Genomic DNA, 8,150 nt, shown 5'->3' on the forward strand with positions numbered 1-8,150 from the left:
CTAAAGTGGAATAAGGACGACACCGGTCGATTAAGTCGTACAACTTTAGATCATCCCTTAGGACACATCCTTAAAATTTCTTCGCAGTATCTCACACCTTGTGAGATGGCTGATTTAGATGAAGATGCGGGGAGTCACCACAATCGAGAACGAGAATCCCATGTTATGACTCTAAGACAATACCTACAACCGACTAGGACTAGTCAGCCTTCATGCATAATTTTTTCTGATAATGTAGGATATTTTGACATCAAACCGGGGGTAATTCAATTGCTGCCCAAGTTCCACGGGTTAGAGTCCGAGAGTCTGTATCTTTATTTAAAAGATTTTGAAGAATTGAGCATTACATTTAGAATGCCAAACGTCACCGAGGATGTCCTCAAGCTGACATTGTTTCCTTTCTCTCTAAAAGATAAGGCCAAAACATGGCTAAACTCGTTGCGACCTAGATCAATAAGAACTTGGCAAGATATGTAGAGAGAATTTTTAAAGAAATTCTTTCCCACACAAAGGACCAATTTTTTAAAAAGACATATTAGCAATTTCCAACAAAAAGATAATGAAACATTTTATGAATGTTGGGAAAGATTTAAAGACCTTCTTCTCTCATGCCCTCATCACGGGTTCGAAACTTGGAGAACTATTAGTTTCTTTTATGAAGGTTTATCTCCACAATTGAAACAATTTGTAGAGACCATGTGTAATGGTAGATTTTTAGAAAAACAACCTGATGAGGCAGGGGAGTATTTGGATTCCCTTGCTGAAACTGCCCAACTTTGGGATAACGGGGATAGAAACAATAAGTCTTTACCTAAGCCTATTAGCTCTGTACAGGGAGGCCTTTACAACCTCAGAACTGAGGATGATCTTCATGCTAAAATGGCAGCCCTCACTAGAAAAGTAGAAGAAATTGAGCTTAGGAAGGTTGAGCCTATCAAGACTATAGAGCTTAGAAACGAGTATTGTGGTATCTGCGATATGTCGGGTCATACCACTACAGATTGCCCCACCATACCGGCATTCAAAGAAGTCTTGCATGATCAAGCAAATGCTATGAACTCCTACCAAAAGCCTTATAACGATCCATACTCGAATACCTATAACCCTGGTTGGAAGAATCATCCAAATTTTAGGTGGAGAAATGATCATCCTCAACTGTTACACCATTCAACTCCTCCACCTACACATCCTACTTTTGCATCACCATCCTCCCAAAAGCCGAATATCGAGGATACCTTGCAATCTATACAAACTTTTCTACAAGGTCAAGCTAATATCAATGCTCAAAATACTCAAAATTTTGAAGATATAAGGAACCAATTGTCAATGTTGACTACCGTCCTAAGTACCCAAGAGAAAGATAAGCTTCCAGCTCAACCCCAACCTAACCCACAAGTGTACGGTAGTAATAATACGACTCCTTCTAGTTCGAATACAGAACATGCAAAAAGCATTATGACTTTGCGTAATGGAAAAGTCATCGATCAGACCATCCCATTGAGACCGCAGGTCACTTCTAATTCTGATGCTCCCAAAGTCGATGAAAGGGACAAAGAAGAAGTTGAGGTCCCAACTTCTACCAAGAAAGTTGAATGTCCTTTTTCTCCACCTTTTCCACAACGGTTAAAGCCGTTGCAAAAGCTCGAACCTAATTCTGAAATTCTTGAGCTTTTTAAACAAGTAAAGATCAACATACCTCTTCTTGATTTAATCAAACAAGTACCCTCATATGCCAAATTTTTGAAGGACTTGTGTACTGTCAAGCGCCGATTAAATGTTAAGAAGAAGGCATTTTTAACTGAAAATGTGAGTGCTATTTTGCAGCACAACATTCTTCCTAAATTTAAGGATCCAGGTTGCCCAACCATCTCATGCATCATAGGCAACTTTAGGATAGAGCGAGCATTGTTAGATTTAGGGGCGAGTGTGAATTTGTTGCCATATTCTGTATATGAGCAACTTGGTTTAGGTGAGTTGAAGCCAACCACCGTCACTTTGCAATTAGCTGACAGGTCAGTTAAAATTCCAAGGAGGATTATCGAGGATGTATTAGTCCAAGTAGACAAGTTCTACTTTCCTGTCGATTTTATCGTATTGGACACACATCCGGCTTCAAACTCACAGTCTCAGATTCCGGTCATTTTAGGACGTCCATTCCTTGCAACTTCTAATGTATTGATTAATTGTAGGAATGGCATCATGAAGCTTTCTTTTGGTAACATAACCTTAGAACTGAACATTTTTAATGTTTGCAAGCAACCCAATGATCACGAAGAGAATAAGGAGGTTGATTGGGTTGAAACCATTGCGGAGGAATACTTGTTAGCTGAAGCATTTAACGATCCATCCGACGATAGTTTAATTGATTGGTGTTCTAATGGCACCAATGAAGATGATTTGTTGGTCAAACCTAGTATGAATTTTTCGAACACCATGATGATCAATGGGTGGAGACCAAAAGTAGAAAAATTTGAACAGTTGCTACGTCGAGAAGCAAAGATAGTACCATCCCATGAGCAAGTGCCTAAGCTCGAGTTAAAACCTTTATCGAAGGAACTCAAGTATGCCTTTCTTGGACCCGAGGACGCTTACCCTATAATTATCTCGTCTGATCTTAATCATGACCAAGAAAGAAAATTACTTGATGTTCTAAAGAATCATAAAGGAGCTTTAGGGTGGTCTATTGCCGACTTGAAGGGGATTAGCCCTTTAATTTGCACGCACCGGATATATTTGGAGGACAATGCCAAAACCACAAGGCAAATGCAACGCAGGTTGAATTCTACGATGAGGGATGTGGTTAAGACGGAAGTCCTCAAGTTGCTTGATGTGGGTATTATATACCCAATTTTCGACAGCAAGTGGGTAAGCCCTACTCAAGTCGTGCCTAAGAAGTCGGGTTTGACGGTAGTAGAAAATGAACAAGGTGAACTAGTTCCAACTCGTGTTCCGACGAGTTGGCGCATGTGTGTTGACTACCGAAAGCTGAATTTGGTCACACGAAAGGATCACTTTCCTCTACCCTTCCTAGACCAAGTGTTGGAGAGAGTTGCAGGGCATGATTTCTATTGTTTTCTCGATGGCTATTCGGGATACTATCAAATTGAAATTTCACCAGAAGATCAAGAGAAGACTACCTTCACTTGTCCTTTTGGCACATTTGCTTTCCGATGAATGCCATTTAGGTTGTATAATGCACCTGCAACATTCCAAAGATGCATGCTCAGCATCTTTGAAGACATGATCGAGAAATTTTTGGAAGTGTTCATGGACGACTTCTCCGTTTTTGGCGACACATTTGATGATTGTCTGTCACATTTACAAGCCGTTTTAGCTCAATGTATGGAAAAGAATTTGATATTGAATTGGGAGAAATGCCACTTCATGGTACCAAAAGGAATTGTCCTAGGACATATTGTTTCATCGAAGGGCATGGAAGTAGATAGAGCTAAGATAGATTTAATTGCTAAGCTACCTGCACCCAAGACGGTTAAAGATGTTAGATCATTTTTGGGTCACGCCGGATTTTATAGGAGGTTTATCAAGGACTTTAGTGTCATAGCTCGACCATTATGTAACCTCCTAACCCTTGATACACCGTTCAATTGGACTGAAACATGTCAGGAGGCATTCGAAAAGTTGAAGTCTATGCTTAGCACTGCACCCATCGTGCGACCACCTGATTGGTCATTACCTTTTGAGATTATGTGCGACGCTAGCGACTATGCGATAGGAGCTGTCCTAGGACAACGCAAGGATAATAAGCCATATGTCATTTACTATGCAAGCAAAACCTTAAACGATGCTCAAATGAATTACACTACCACCGAGAAGGAATTGCTTGCAGTAGTATTTGCCTTAGATAAATTTCGCTCTTATATCCTTGGTGCTCCTATTGTTATCTTCACGGACCATGCGGCACTAAAATATTTGTTGGATAAGAAAGAGGCCAAACCACGCTTAATACGATGGATACTTCTACTCCAAGAATTTGACATCACTATCAAAGATAAAAAAGGAGTAGAGAATGTGGTTGCTGACCATTTATCACGATTAGTTTTTAATGATTCGGTGCCACAGTTTTCCATCAAGGACTCATTTCCTGAAGAACAGTTGTTTGCACTCTCTATTGTGCCATGGTACGCTGACATTGTAAATTTTCTTGTTACGAACCGGATTCCGGAGCATTGGGGGTCGACCGATAGAAAAATTTTCTTGCGCGAAGTAAAGAATTATTACTATGACGAACCCTATTTATTTAAATATTGCAATGATCAAATCTTTAGACGATGCATACCGGATCATGATATACAAAGCGTACTCTCTTTCTGCCATACTGATGCTTGTGGTGGACACTTTGCCTCTAAGAAAACTGTTGCAAAGGTCTTGCAATGTAGTTTCTATTGGCCTACTATGTTCAAAGATGCCCACGAGTTCTGCAGGACATGTGATCCATGTCAACGTATTGGAAGTCTAACTCGTAGGCAGATGATGCCTCTTCAACCCATTACTATTATCAAAATTTTCGATTGTTGGGGCATCGATTTTATGGGACCATTCCCACCGTCTTTCGGATATGAATACATTTTAGTTGGTGTCGAGTATGTGTCAAAATGGGTAGAAGCTGTCGCTTGTAGGACCAATGATCACAAACCTGTCCTGAAGTTTTTAAAAGAAAATATTTTTTCACGATTTGGGATGCCTAAAATCATAATGAGTGACGGTGGAAAACACTTTTGTAATAAGCCTTTCGAAACCTTATTGAAAAAATATGGTGTCACCCATAGAATTGCTACCCCATATCATCCATAAACCAGTGGCCAGGTAGAGTTAGCCAATCGAGAGATCAAGCGTATGATGCGATCCGATAGAATTTGATCCGTATCTCAAGATTCTTGACTCTTCTTGATTTCTGGAAAGATGGTTCCGACCTGATTGCAGACACAATTTCTGAAGATCCGTCTGTCAGATCGATCTCAATTTTGGATATGTTGTAGATCTCCGCATTAGATTTCCAGCGGTAGGTCGTGGGTCTAGAGAGGACATCGAGATCTTGAGATATCAGCCTCTGACTCATGACTGCGTAGGGAAGGACGGGCTGATAATCCGACGGGATGGAGTTGTTTGTAGAGGCTGGAAGGGATCAAGGAGGAGAGGAAGAAGAGGGAGAAGGTGGCTGGCCTCTCGGGACAGAGGTGGTGCAGCCGGATGAAGGAGGGGGCGGCGGCCTTGGATGGGGGCCTCGGACGGCGGCCTAGGGAGAGGGGGAAGGCGTCGCAAGAAGAGAAGAGAGAAGGGAAGAGAGCTAGGGCAAAAGCCTTTCAACTAATTTTTGCATGCTGAAATAGGTGCTCACCACATCTATTTATAGATGGCTACCTGACCCCTTAACTTGATTTGATCTAATTGAATTTAAGAAACAACTAAACCAAAAGCGACTCCAATAAAGGCCAAGTCGGCTAGCCCGAGCAAGGCTATGCTGAAATAAAATTAACATCAAGGACTCAATAGCAAAAATAACCAAATGATTAAGTCCGAGGTGGTCTAGTGGATCCAACCGCATCACTCCACCACGCTTCCTTAACCTTGTCCTCAAGGTCGGAAGTCAGGAAAACGATCAAGTATCTCAGTCTCAAACTCCCATGTAGCCTGGTCTGCTGCTCTCCCCAGCCACTCCACTAATATTTGGGTTTCCAGTCGTCCTTCTACTCATATTCTGCGCTTCGCCAGCACTCGAACCGGCTCCACTACCTCGTCCTCCGGTGGCACATGTATGATTGGGCCGACAGATGTCTTGGGTCCAAGCCGGGCCCTCAGAAGCGACACATGGAATACCGGATGAACTCTCGATGTAGTCGGCAAGTCCAAGCGATACGCCACGGGTCCAATGCGCTCCAATATCTGAAAGGGCCCGTAGAAGCGATGAGAGAGCTTCTGGTTCGCCATAGGCCGCAGTGTCAACTGTCGATAAGGCTGCACCTTGACGTATACCCAGTCGCCCACCTCGTATACTGGATCTTTGTGCTTCCGATCATGCAGCTGCTTCATCCTGTTCTGCGCAGCCGTTATGTGAAACTTTAACCGCCATAAGGTAGCATCGCGGTCTAAGAGCTCAAAATCTGCCTCTGTCCGGTCCGCATGTGACAGTGGATCATAAACTCGCAGCGTCGGTGGTACTCGTCCATACACCGCCTCAAAGGGTGTCATCTCTATGGCTGAGTGGAAAGCGGTGTTGTACGAATACTCGGCCCAAGGTAAATAAGAAAGCCACTCTCGGGGCCGATCACCAATCATACAACGCAAGTACTGCTCGATGCAGCGGTTTACCACCTCCGTCTGCCCATCGGTCTGAGGGTGGTAAGCCGAGCTCATGGCAAGCTTCGTCCCTTGCTGTTTGAAGTAAGCCTGCCAGAATGCGCTAATAAAAATGCGGTCACGATCAGAAACAATAGTCCGAGGCATACCATGTAATCGAGCAATGTCCCGTATGTAGACCTCTGCCACCCGTCGAGCAGAAAATGGATGTGCGAGCGCCGAAAAGTGGGCATACTTGCTGAGGCGGTCCACAACGACCATGATCACTGAGTACCCTCGAACTAATGGCAGCCCCTCAATGAAGTCCATCAACACATCCTCCCAAACCAGATCAGAAATCAGTAAAGGCTGAAGTAGACCCGCAGGTCGCAGTGAATCCGCCTTCGCCCTTTGGCACACATCGCATTGCTGTACATAAGCTCTGACTGCTGCCTTCATGCCTACCCACGTACAGCTCTGGCTCAGCCTCTTGTAAGTCCTGAAAAGTCCCTCGTGTCTAGCAAAAGGAGTATCATGGAAGTGCTGGATCAATACCTGTCGCATGGCTGAATCGGTGGGCACACGGATCAACCCATGGTCCAGAATCAACCCATCTCGGTCCTCCATCTCGGGATGACTGCTCGGGTCTGCTGCCAACTCCCTCTGGATCTGTACTAGGTCCGGATCCCGGCATGTGGCGGTCCTCAAGTCTGAATAAAAGGAAAAACCGGCGTAGTCAAAGCCGCCAACTCGCCGGACTCGGGTTGGCGCGATAGTGCATCCGCCACTCGATTTTCTGCGCCCTTTTTGTACACCATCTCATAGTCGTAGCCGAGAAGCTTCGACACCCACCTCTGCTGGGCTGGAGTATGTATGCGCTGCTCAAGAAAAAAATTCCGACGTCCTCTCTAGACCCACGACCTACCGCTGGAAAGCTAATGCGGAGATCTACAACATATCCAAAATTGAGATCGATCTGACGGACGGATCTTGAGATATCAGCCTCTGACTCATGACTGCGTAGGGAAGGACGGGCTGATAATCCGACGGGATGGAGTTGTTTGTAGAGGCTGGAAGGGATCAAGGAGGAGAGGAAGAAGAGGGAGAAGGTGGCTGGCCTCTCAGGACAGAGGTGGTGCAGCCGGATGAAGGAGGGGGCGGCGGCCTTGGACGGGCCTCGGACGGCGGCCTAGGGAGAGGGGGAAGGCGTCGCAAGAAGAGAAGAGAGAAGGGAAGAGAGCTAGGGCAAAAGCCTTTCAATTAATTTTTGCATGCTGAAATAGGTGCTCACCACATCTATTTATAGATGGCTACCTGACCCCTTAACTTGATTTGATCTAATTGAATTTAAGAAACAACTAAACCAAAAGCGACTCCAATAAAGGCCAAGTCGGCTAGCCCGAGCAAGGCTATGCTGAAATAAAATTAACATCAAGGACTCAATACCAAAAATAACCAAATGATTAAGTCCGAGGCGGTCTAGTGGATCCAACCGCATCACTCCACCACGCTTCCTTAACCTTGTCCTCAAGGTTGGAAGTCAGGGAAACGATCAAGTATCTCAGTCTCAAACTCCCATGTGGCCTGGTCTGCTGCTCTCCCCAGCCACTCCACTAATATCTGGGTTTCCAGTCGTCCTTCTACTCATATTCTGCGCTTCGCCAGCACTCGAACCGGCTCCACTACCTCGTCCTCCGGTGGCTCATGTATGATTGGGCCGACAGATGTCTTGGGTCCAAGCCGGGCCCTCAGAAGCGACACATGGAATACCGGATGAACTCTCGATGTAGTCGGCAAGTCCAAGCGATACGCCACGGGTCCAATGCGCTCCAATATCTGAAAGGGCCCGTAGAAGC

General features: G+C 44.8%; 1 non-coding gene across 1 annotated transcript; it reads right to left on the reverse strand.

Annotated features, from left to right (window-relative positions):
- Nucleotides 1-517: 517 nt before the first annotated feature.
- Nucleotides 518-626, reverse strand: LOC120108972. The gene has a single exon (XR_005510063.1). It is a non-coding gene; the product is annotated as a small nucleolar RNA R71 (small nucleolar RNA).
- Nucleotides 627-8,150: the final 7,524 nt, after the last annotated feature.

The sequence above is a fragment of the Phoenix dactylifera genome, unplaced genomic scaffold (assembly GCF_009389715.1).
Source record: "Phoenix dactylifera cultivar Barhee BC4 unplaced genomic scaffold, palm_55x_up_171113_PBpolish2nd_filt_p 001687F, whole genome shotgun sequence".
Lineage (NCBI taxonomy): Eukaryota > Viridiplantae > Streptophyta > Magnoliopsida > Arecales > Arecaceae > Phoenix > Phoenix dactylifera.